Source organism: Schistosoma haematobium, chromosome ZW (assembly GCF_000699445.3).
Source record: "Schistosoma haematobium chromosome ZW, whole genome shotgun sequence".
NCBI classification, from domain to species: Eukaryota; Metazoa; Platyhelminthes; class Trematoda; order Strigeidida; family Schistosomatidae; genus Schistosoma; species Schistosoma haematobium.
The window spans coordinates 83680806-83693256 of NC_067195.1; the positions used below are offsets into that span (position 1 = coordinate 83680806).

The 12451-nt window shown below is 33.0% G+C and overlaps 1 protein-coding gene across 1 annotated transcript in view; it reads right to left on the reverse strand.

The window, feature by feature from the left end:
• MBNL3 (Muscleblind-like protein 3) overlaps positions 1-11941 on the reverse strand; it is a 113972-nt gene extending 102031 nt beyond the window's left edge. Inside the window, exon 1 of the mRNA XM_051212501.1 lies at positions 11433-11941. The gene's annotated coding sequence lies outside the window, so the exon portion shown is untranslated. The remainder of the gene's footprint in view (positions 1-11432) is intronic.
• Between the last annotated feature and the right edge of the window lie 510 nt (positions 11942-12451).

Here is a 12451-nt window from a genome sequence, read left to right on the forward strand (position 1 = left end):
CTTTTTGGCGAATTCATTTTCAAAACTGTACAATCGCATATATATACTTATTTTTCAAGTGTAGCAGCAGTCTCTATATCAATAGGCTCCAACATACATAAGGAAAAAAGCAACATCCTCAAATGCAAAACAGAAAACACCAATCCAACCACACTTGATGGAGAAATCCTGGGACAGGTGGAAACATTCACGTATCTGGACAGCATCATTGATGAACAAGGAGGACCAGATGCAGACGTAAAGGCGAGGATGGGCAAAGCAAGGACAGCATTCTTATAGTTGAAGAACATATGCAACTCAAAACAACTGTCAACCAATATCAAATTTCTCATCCTCAATACGAACGTCAATACAGTTCTAATGTGCGGAGCTGAAATTTCGAGAACTACCACAACCATCATCAAAAATGTACAAGTATTAGTGAACAGTTGTTTACGCAAGATACTCAGTGTGCATTGACCGTATATCATCAGCAACAAACTACTATGGGAGAGAACAAACCAGCTTCCAACTGAAGAGGGAAGTAGGAAAAACCGCTGGAAGTGAATAGGACATACATTAAAGAAATCATCAAATTGCATCACGAGGCAATTACTAACTTGGAATTCTGAAGGGAAATGGAAAAGAGGAAGACCAAAGAAGACACTGCATCGAGAATCGGGAGCAGAAATGAAAAGGATGAGTAGCCACTGGAAAGAACTGGAAAGGATCGCTGAGGACAGAGCTGGATCGAGATTTCTGGCGGGCGGCCTATGGTCCTTCCTGAGGAGTAACAGACGTAAGCAAGTAAGTATTTTTCAAGATGATAACATTTACGATAATAGTGATAGTAAAATTCTGTTAAACATGGTAACAACAAAGTAAAAATAACCAAAGGTATCAAAACGTTACTTTTTTATAAGGGAAACTAATAATATTTTGATTGTTAAGGCCTTAAATAGTCATCAAGAAGATAAATAGAAAAATTATAATTGGGAAACGATGGATCAGTATGATAAGATAAAATGTTGAAATTGAGATAAAATGTAATCGGAATTATCATAGAAACAGAAATAAGCCAGTTTTGGGTAGGTCTTTGGAGAAGGTAGGTGAAACAGCTGGCTTTGAAGGAAGACAAGTATAAAGAAGGAAAATTATGAGACACTAAGACTATAATAGAAGAAGAGGTTGTACCAATTTCGCTTGGACATATAATTATGTTTTTTTCCGGATGTATAGCTATTGCTTCGCTAATGTTAAGAAAGGTGGTCAATAATACCAGTGGACGAAATCTTTACAGCATAGATAAGATTTGACGGATAGAAACCGACGAAATTAAGGGAAGTGATTTCTTAGAGAACCAATTATCCGAAACTCTTATAAGAATGAACCACTAGTCAACTGCTATTTATGTTATATTGTTGCACTAATTAATGTCTAAGTCGTAGCTAGTTTCATTTGCTTGTTTAATTCTTAGTATTGATCGAATTCTACTACCTTAAGCCCAAGGCATCCTGTCAGTTGCCTTCAATCGTCTAAAATCAAATCGAAATGGACGCAATGCCAATCATTTGAATTAGTTGTTAAATTACAACTCGACCGATAGAATTCGATCGGCACTAAAAAATGGTAAGAAAAACATGACTTGATCGCTACTCAATGATCAAACAATTGAAATATCTCAGTCCTACAAGTTGCCACAAGTGGCACAAAAATATCAATTTTAACGTTGCTGACTTCGTAATTTAGAGACGCTAATTCAAATCCCACGTGGAAAATAGAGTATCTCGCAGTTGTAGATACACCTTGTTGACCAATCTCAGGCAACAAGACCTAAGTCCATAAGTTTTCAATGAAGTTTTGTTCTCGGAGCTGGATGGTTTCGTCGTGGAGCTTTCATCGTTCTTCTGAACGACATCATCAGCACAAACGTCAGGTAGAAGTCTCTCCTGACTATCTTCATCCGCATAATATTCCGATACAGTGCACTTTGTGTAGACTCACTTCGGCTAGTGCTCATATTGCAACTTGATCGATAGGATTCGATTAACCTTGTGGATTAGATAAGTATAACATTGTTTACCAGTCAATAATCTTGTCAGTGTACACGACTGTTCAGAATTCAATGGTTTCCAATGGTCATCAATATAAAGTCAGTGTCCTAGTAAAGTGAGTTGCTTCACATACTTCATAAAAGATTATTTTTAGTATTTCTTAACTAACACATGATTGGATTACCATAGCCAATAGGTATTTTCAAAATTTGCCACTTGATTTACTTGTTATGTTTAAAATTCAAAACTTAAAATAATCATTCCTTAACCTCATGGGATATAAAATTGTGTGTTATTCAAAGATGCTCCATCCATGAGATGAATTTCTCAAGGACATTTATTGACCCGGGATCTGACTCCAAGTAGATCGTATGAATGATTGTTGTCAAAATAAACATCCTGGCTATTCTCGTGTACTTCATCGACTTAAATTACATTGGTGAATAACGGAATTAAATAAGTCAAATACGAGAATGGATTTCGGATACGTAAGATTTGTACACTCGTTGATCGGAACAGACAACCAGAGAATCGCAGCGAATAAAGTGAAGAAGAAAGGGTGGAGCGAAACGAAAGAACGCACAGTAAAGGCGTGTGGGCCAACTCAATTTAATTAAGCGATAATCAACATTTAAAGCTAGATAAAAGTAGGTTACAGACATAAAATGAATAGGATAAGATGTACACACGCACACGCTCATATAAAAACAGTCAGGGTTGATAAATGAATAATTAACCAGGTCAAAACGTGACTCAAGAAGAATGGATAAATTGGCCTGTCCAGAAGCTAGAATAAGTTATGTGGGCTTAACATAGTAACCGATACTACTGGGATTTCGGTTACTTGATATGTGATGGTCATTTTTTCTCTTGTTACTTGGCTGCAATCATAACAATGACAATCAGAACGGAATTTTCATGATTTGGAAACAATATAATCCTAAGGCGAGTAAAATTGTGAAGTTCTTCTGATACGAAACTTGTTCTAATCGAACTAGGTAGGTAGATAGGATAACTGATACACACCAGTGTCAGACAACAAAGAAGAGAAAAGACGGAACTTTCAAGAGGGCTTTAACATTTCCACAATAATTAAAAATATTCTATTTACATAGTAATAACAATAACCTTGAGAGCATATAGTAGAATGCCAGAATAAAAGGAAAAGTAACCAATCAGGTGATAGCAAAAATTAACGTGGCAATATAAATTAATATTATTGATGACTTGCTTAATCGTTAACACAAAGCGATAGTTAACTGTGGTGAGAACTTCATTTTAATCTTTAATTAATTAACATTATTAGCACATTAACAAACTGAACTCACAGAATTTAGATGTCACAAAGAGCAGATTACTGGAGTTTATTAGTTTTTTTTTAATAGGAAGTTTCCAGAACATTATTATCAAACAGTCTATTTTATGAAGGGAGTAAATAATAATGAAGCCATTGTTTCAACTACCTTGTTTAATGGTTGAGATCATGAGTCAGTTGAAGCTACACCACTATAGTATCCACAAAAACCCTTTTGATATGAATCAACATATGCTCACTAACGACTGGCTTCAAGGGGTATTTCCTGGAGTTCTAGTGAGAAGCGGTGACCAGTGGAGTTCAACCGGGTCTGTTGTGAGATGGTAATTCATTGAAGACAATGATAGATATGTCGCTCAATTTCGTGGATTGGCTGAACTTAGACATCAACAGCGTTGGATGCTGGCCAGCCCAGTGGTCTAGTGGTTAACGTTCGCGCGCGAGACTGATAAGTCCTGGGCTCGAATATCGCGAGGTGGGGTCGTAGGTGCTCACTGCTGAGGAGTCCCACAATAGGACTAAACGGCCTTCCGGTGCTTCCAGGTTTTCCATGGTGGTCTAGCCTTAAATGAGTTATGGTCTCAACCATTGAAATTATTATAATATCCACAAAAACCCTTCTGATACTTTTTTATTTTAAAAACTCATCGTTTCTCCAATGAATTTTCTGTTAATTAAAAACAGACAAGTGGTTAGAGCAGCTATGAATAGAATTACGGCTACTACTACCACTACTACTGATGATAATAATAATAATAATACTAATCTTTTTAATCTCGTTTCAGGATATAAAAAAACACACCCAATTTGAATAGATGCGTATTTTATCATTCCATAGTCTCGTCAACAATAAATTTTATAGAAAAATCCCAATAGACCTATATATCTATCTATCTATGGGATAGTTTCCTATTTGTTTTCATTTCATATTTAAAGATTAACAATAAATATAAAACAAATGAAAATTAATCAGACTACTTACTGTTTTACTGTTACTACTTTTATTACGATATTGAGTAATTTTCAGTTTGACTCATTTTTACTTGTGTAAATTTGGAAGGAAAAATAGAAGTCTAGTTATCAATACAGAATAATACAATTACTCACAGGAAAAAAACGAAGATTTTGTAAAGAACATTAGCTACAAATACATTTTCAACAATAGTTATATTTAAACAGGGTTATGAATTACATTATCCATAGTTTTATATCGTCACAAGACGAGCCCTCACATGAAATCCTCAAGGCCAAAGAAAAAGAGGAAGACCAAAGAACACATTACGCCGGGAAATGGAGATAGACATGAGAAGAATGAACAAGAATTGGATGGAACTAGAAAAGAAGGCACAGGACAGAGTGGGTTGGAAAATGCTGGTCGGCGGCCTATGCTCCTTTAGGAGTAACAGGCGTAAGTAAGTAAGTAAATTTTATATTAAGAAGAATAGGGCAATGTATGAAATGGGAATGACGAAAATATACAAAATTGTCATTATAATTATTATTGCAAAGGCAAGTTGATATTATTCCGTAAAGCTTTTAAGTTATGAAAACGTTGTTTAGTGTTTAATGATCATTCAATGAACGAGATAGATAACAATACGATGACCACCTTAATTAATCCCAAGAAATATTGATAATAGCTTTTGTGTGTCGGTGAAAATAAACGGAGTAGTTGTATTAATTCAGTCTGAGTACTGACTGTCAATCTAGTACTAGTGACTAACAGTTAACCAATGACATGTTAAATGTGAGATAACAATCGAGATTAACACCAGATGACTATTGGTCCGGAATGCAGTTTCCCATGTTTATAAGTCTGATAGGCAGAATAGAGAACAACTTAGAAGGCGGACAACTCCTAATCATACAGTTCGAATTTATAAATCGTCCATACGATAAATTAGAGCAAAATCCTAACCACATATTAAGATAATTGAGATTACAATGTATGGATAACTACATCATAAGTGAGAAAGGATTGAGTGATAGGTCCAGAATAAATTAACAATAATATGGCAAGGATAAAACACAACAATTATTCCTATCAAACAAAAAAACTTACAAGTAGGGGAATACAAACATACAATGTTTGAAGTATATAATAATTATTATTTTCAATGGGGGTTTGTGGACATTGTAGTAATTTTAATAGTTGAATTCATGAGTCGATTCAAGCTAAACCACCATTGAGAACTGGGAATCAATGGACGACCGTTTTGTTCTAATATGGGGTTTCTGAGCAGTGAGCATCCACGACCCCACAGATGAGACTCGAACCTGGGACCCAGAGGTTAGGCATTCGCGCGCGAGACCGAAGGTCTTGGGTTCGAGTCCCATATGTGGGATCGTGGATGCGCACTGCTAAGCAGTCCCATATTAGGGTTAAACGTTCGTCCATTGATTCCTAGTTCTCAATGGCGTTCTAGCTTAAATCGACCCATGAATTCAACTATTTATTAATTATACAACAAAATATACGCAATAACTTCACATAGGACCATTCTGAATGTTCACTTTTCTTTAATACTTATTCCGACATGGCGAACTTACATAAGGATTACATCTTATTCACTGTAGGCAAATTTAATTCAGTAAAAATATTCTGTTTCATACATTAAGCTATTAGTTATTTCTAATGTATAAAAGTTATGTTAGCGTATTATTTACTATTTGAAATGAATGAAGTGAAGTGAATTCATTGAGTACTCTAAATAATACTAGAAAGGGATAATTAAAAAAAACTAAGTAAATTAGTAATGTTTGTTGATTATAGTGGATAAATTTTACTATATTTGTAAACTGTGTTTATACATTAAGTTATTGATTAATTAATATAGTGTTACTCAGTTTAGTTTATTTAAAACCTAACTATATTAATCAGTGAAAATAGGACATAGCGACCAGTGTATTTGGTTTTGAGTGGTATTAGAGGTATGAGGAGGGTTATCACTTCCCGGTCGCCCACACCGTAGAAGTGTTCTTCAAGAGGTACCTGAGAAGGAAATTGGGTTAGAGTTGGTATCAGTGACCTGAGAGCGTGAACACAGTGTCCGAGAGACAACTACTTGAAGCCGGTCACACATGACCGGTTCTAAGGAAAGACAGAGTGAATGCACCTGTGTCATTATGAAAGATTTTCAGTTATGCCACATAGAGTCTCTAACTACTAGTTACGATAATCACGCGGGTTCCAACAAAGTAGTTTAAACCTACCTATATTTGATAAGTGGTAGGAAAAAATGTCATGCTAAAGAGCTACTGGAGAACAAGTTCAAGATCGGATAACATTCATCTTAGCTTTAGGCATTTTACAATCTTCCCCCCAATACACATCATACAGAATTAAATTTTATAGTTTACATCACAGAATAACCTCAGCTAAAAAAAACTACTGGAAACCCGGAAGCACTGAACAACTATCACACCCTAATATGACAACTCCTCAGCTGCACATCTGACTCCACCAAGGATCGAACTCAGGATCTTCAGTTCTCTCAGCGAGCGCTGAACCTTTAGATCACAGAATCAGTACCCAATAGTTTAAATTCACGTCATTATGAGATCATTTTTGAAAGTCATCGGTAGATAACTACTTTAGGTCTGGTATGATCATTACTAATTTAGATGTTTTGTTATTAAGATAGTCCTATGTGCTCAATTACATACAATATCTAAAATTATACGTATATCACTTAAAAATTATTTCAGAATTTCTTTCACCAATTTAATCTGAGTTTCTTCAAGGAAATAGGCAGAATTAAAATGATCCAAGATGAAACAGAATAAACCGAATAACTGTTTAATTATATTTCTGAAAAAAAGACTATGACTGTTTAAGCTCGAGCTTTCGAGATTTTTATTATAAATATTAATTTAAACCTAATATTTCCTGTATACTTAACTCACAATTTCTATGAAATTACATATACCTACGTAAATCTTTCATTGAATCGTGTTTAAATAGGTCATTCACAAGTTACATCAAGTTCCTCTTCTATTTCTCTTTCTATTTATGTTTACCTATCTATCTACCAACGTTACTTTTTATTTTTTTTTAAAAAAAGAAATATTATAACACCATTCGAAAAGAATTGCTGTACAATATTTAATATTAAAATGATCAATAAATCAATAGTCATTATTGTAACCATGTCAATGATGGCGAATAAAAAACACTACTGAACATATAGTTGCTATCTACTACCACCTTCTGCTTCCCAAACATGATGTTATATTTTATTAAAACCTATCTTAAACATCCTTTTAATGGTAAATCAATATTTCATGTAAAAAAGATACACATGTAACTAATACTACTTGTCCCTTAGAGAAATAAAACAGTCCACCACATATAATAAAATTGACTTATTAAATTACTTGGAAACAATCTTTTTTTTTCCTTTAAATTTCTTCTAAAAAATTTAAAATAGTTATTGTTCAGGCAATAATTCCCAAGCATATTGTTGAATACAAATAACTTGGAAGCTAAAGAAAACTGGGAAGCTGTTTCATTATAATATATAACTTAACTGACGGCTTGTTCGATTATTTGGGCTACCTGTTCCTACTATTTAAATAATTCAACAACTTATCTGTTTTCTTTGTTTGTTTTAACACATCATTATGTCTATTAATCGCATAACCTACTCAAAGCACGTTTATGAAAAGTTTATGATCTTTCACTGTACAAGTTACGAAAAAGCCAAATCAGCGACATTGTGATTGCTGGCAATACGCACCGAAAAGAATATACTTTATTTAGATGTCGAGTCATGGACTGCTAACTTCCAACTGGCGACCACGATCGACCAAGAAGAAAAGGAAACTTGTTGAAATACTTTATGCTGAGAATTCTATATTGTATCAGAAATATAATATTGAATAAAGCCATTAACAATGATAATAATAATAATCACCAACTATCTATCCACGATTCTATCAGAAATGAATGAAGTCGACAATAAAAGCCATTTAGTGTGAACTTAACAATCTATGGATAACATGTTCAATTTTAGTAGATATCCAAAGTCTATTTTGTTAATGAGTTCTATGCTATAATGAAGCAATTACATGTAACACTACTTAGTATTCAGTAGTTATTTAATTAGATTCAATTCATATTCATGTAAATCATCTTCATAAATCTTTTATGATTTTTTGAAAATGAATTTCAAATGACGTTAAAAAACTATTGTAATAGTTATGAAGAAACCAATGGAATGTCTATTACAAATAGAGTGAAATCATTGAATGCTTCTACTGGGTTTTTTCTTTAGACAACATTTTAACACAAAGACAAGCTTAAAACAAACGTGAAATTTTTTTTAACCAGTTCTTAGAAGATCAGAAAACAAATGGATAGTTTATGAAAACAAAAAAAGGAAACAGTAAAATTACAATGTGTAAACAGATTTTGCACAATTAGTAAGTTTATGAATATCTTTTATAGGTTAATCTACCTGTAGATGGGGAAACTAACAACATGAGAAATCTTCCTTATGAATAAAAATTAGCCTTCTTCTAGAAAGCTTATAAGGATTCAAATAGATTTTCAAGAACTCAATTGTCTCTACTTAGGGTTAGATATGTAGGATAAAGATTAAAAAAAGTTAAGATTAAGCTCATCATCACAAACTAATATCAGTTATAAGGTAAAAATAACACCAGATTAAGGTTTGTTTCACGGTTCAGGGTTTAGTGTTAAGACTGAAGAATAGTATTAATTTACCTGTTATATACAATGTATATAGACAAAAATCAAACACTTGATTTGTTTAACACTATCATTTTTCCATCCTGATAATAATCAACTGACTGGTGACTGACTTCAGGAGATAATCCTGGAGTTCTAGTGAGAAGTAGTGACCAGTGGAGTTCAACCAGGTCTGTTGTGAGACATCAACTCACTGAAGACAATGGTGAATATGTCGCTCAATTTCGTGGATTAGTTGAAGTTAGACATTAACACCGTTGAATTACGGCCGACTCAGTGGTCTAGTGGTTAAGTGCTCGGGTGCAAAGCCAGTAGGTCCTGGGTTCGAATTTCGCAGGGGGCGACGTCGTGGATGCGCACTGCTGAGGAGTCCCATAATGGGATGAAACGGCCGTCCAATGCTTCCAGGTTTTCCATGGTGGTCTAGCTTCAATTGACTCATGATTTCAACCTGTGAAATTTCTAAAAATCTCCACAAAACCCATTCTGATAACTATCATTTTTATTCTGTATTGGTTAAAAGTGATCTTTTTTCGTTATCATTTTAAACGTTTTGAGTAGTACATATAGAGATTTATATTTTAGGTCATACGTGAAATTTGATTTTGGTGATAGGACTAAAATTCCTTTCATTCTTGATTCTGATTGGTTTATCTCTATACTATACTTTTACTGTTTATATTTTTAGCTTTGTTTAAATGAATTCTCCTAATTAATCATTAATTTTCCACTTGTTTACTGAATATTACCTTAGAGAATATGAAAATGACATTGGGAGAGGAAAGAAATATTTCCATTGTGTATAGTGATAAATTTCAGTAATTCTTTTGAGATAAATTTTTTTTAAAGTAGAAGATTTATAAATGATGAGACTATAATTTATGGATGACCTTTGAGAGACGCTAAAGTGACCCTGAGAATGTCGACCTACTAACTAGAACTTAATGAGGATTAGAAACCAGGGTAAAGAATTAGAATTATGATTTATAAATTGGTGGTTAGGGTTAGAAATTAGATTTAAGGTTTTCATCACTAATTGACATCAGTTATAATGCCGAAATGATATTTATTCAAATGTATAAATAAATTTCGAGTCAAAATTCAAGACTGGTTATCTTATATCTGATTGGTTCGTCCATAAATTATAGTCTTGACACAGAGACTGTTATTACTACGACAGACTTATAAGTATCAGACTATCATACAAGACCATGAAATTGGCGTGTTCGAAATTGTACACATATAACCTTAAATGCCCACAATGAATGTCAACAGTGCATGAAATGCTTAATTAGTTAATTAAGGATTTGAGAATTGAATAAAAGAAATTTAAAGAATACAAACTAATACTGGTTTATTTACTCAATTTCCGATAATGCTTTAGTCACTAATCTGCGAAGTTACATATAATTATTAAATCTTTGCAAAATTACATCACAACTCCCTATTTTTAAATACATGAACTGGTTATTGGTTATCGTTCATTTTGATCAGATAATACTACATTCTTCTTATATATTGAGTTAAATATTAACTTGAACAACGTTGAAAGCCGTAGCATAGGTATTATAACATAAATCTCTTTTCTATTTGTCATTCACTTGTTTGATGATCAAATTTTATTGTTTGAAAAGTACCAGAATGTATTAATTGTTACCTTTGACTTAACAAAATAACACCTTAAATTAGATCACATGTTAAAACTGTTTAAATAACCCATAACATAAAATTGTATTTGGGATTCCTTCGAACTTAAGTAAGATAATTGGTCAACAATGTTATTGTATAAATAGTGCATGCAGTGTCGAGTCACCTAGACTGGTGGCCACATTGCAGCATGGTCGATAGCATTCAATCTGCACTAATAAGGACTAGACACGCATGACATTGATCACCACCCAGTGATCAATCGTGATAAAATTATACGAGAGAAAATAAACTACTATTTACTAATCTAAATCAGTAGTATATTAACGACCTGTTGGAGAGAACGAACCAGATCCCAGTGGAGGAAGAAATCAGGAAGAAGCGCTGGAAGTGGATAGGACACACATTGAGGAAAGCGACCAACTGTGTCACAGGACAAGCCCTCACATGAAACCCCCAAGGCCAAAAGAAGATGACCAATGAACACATTACGCCGGGAAATGGAGACAGACATGAGAAGAATGAACAACAGTTGGGTAAAACTAGAAAAGAAGACCCAGGACAGAGTGAGACGGAGTATGCTGGTCGGCGGCCTATACTTCATTAGGAGTAACAGGCGTAAGTAAGTAATTAAGTAATATTATCAATATAATTAACAAAAATCAGAAACCTGCCCATATATAATTGCAACCAAGTAAAAAGATAATAAAACATAATTTCTTACCTTTATTGATAAATCTTCAAAATTCAATAATATCAGTTGTATTTATTCACAAATTATTGATATTAGAAACAAGAGGATACACTTTCTATCCAATATATAATGATGTCAAATAAACAATTCACTTATTATAATTTGTTTTTGGTCTCTTGTTTTTCTTAAAAAATAATTTTTAGATCAGATTCATAACGATAATATGAGAAGTTAAGGCACAATTTAGTTGTGAATATGTTAGATGAATTTAGTAATCAAATCAATTTCAGATTTTGTTCTTGTTGTTGTTGTTGTTGTTGTTGATGTTGATGTTGATTAGAATTTGCCTTAGCAACAACAATAATAAGGCAAAATAAAAGTATTTTAATTATTACTCAAATTTTTCAAATCACGTTTATAGTTCAAATGTGACTGACTCAATGTCACTTTCTATTATCTTTATAAAATAAATATGAATTCTATTATTATTACCATGCCTATCATGTTAATAATTACTGATATTAGAACAATAAAATAATATAGAGATAGACTTATTGAAATTTGATTGAATAAAATATAACCAATCATGAATTGTGATAAGATTTTACCCAGTCAGAAACAAGTTATATTTCATTAAAATTTATTGGTTAATTTATTTCTATGGTTAGAATTCGATAATTTTATATGAACATTAATAATGATAGGTCGATTATTATATACATTTGGTTACTATTCATATTTATTTATTGAAACATTGAACATTATGTTACGTATACTTTACTTAAACCAAAAAAAAAAACAAACTCAAACAAACAAACAAAATTGGATTGTTTTAATCTTTGTATTTAGTGAATCATAAATTAATAATTCAAGTTTAAATTTACCACAAAGAAATAATTAATTTAACTTTGAACCATTAAATATTTCAATGGTTAAGATCATGAGTCAATTGAAGCTAGACCACCATGGAAAACCTGGAAGCATTGGACGGTCGATTCGTCCTATTGTGGGACTCCTCAGCAGTGCGCATCCACGACGTCGCCCCCTGC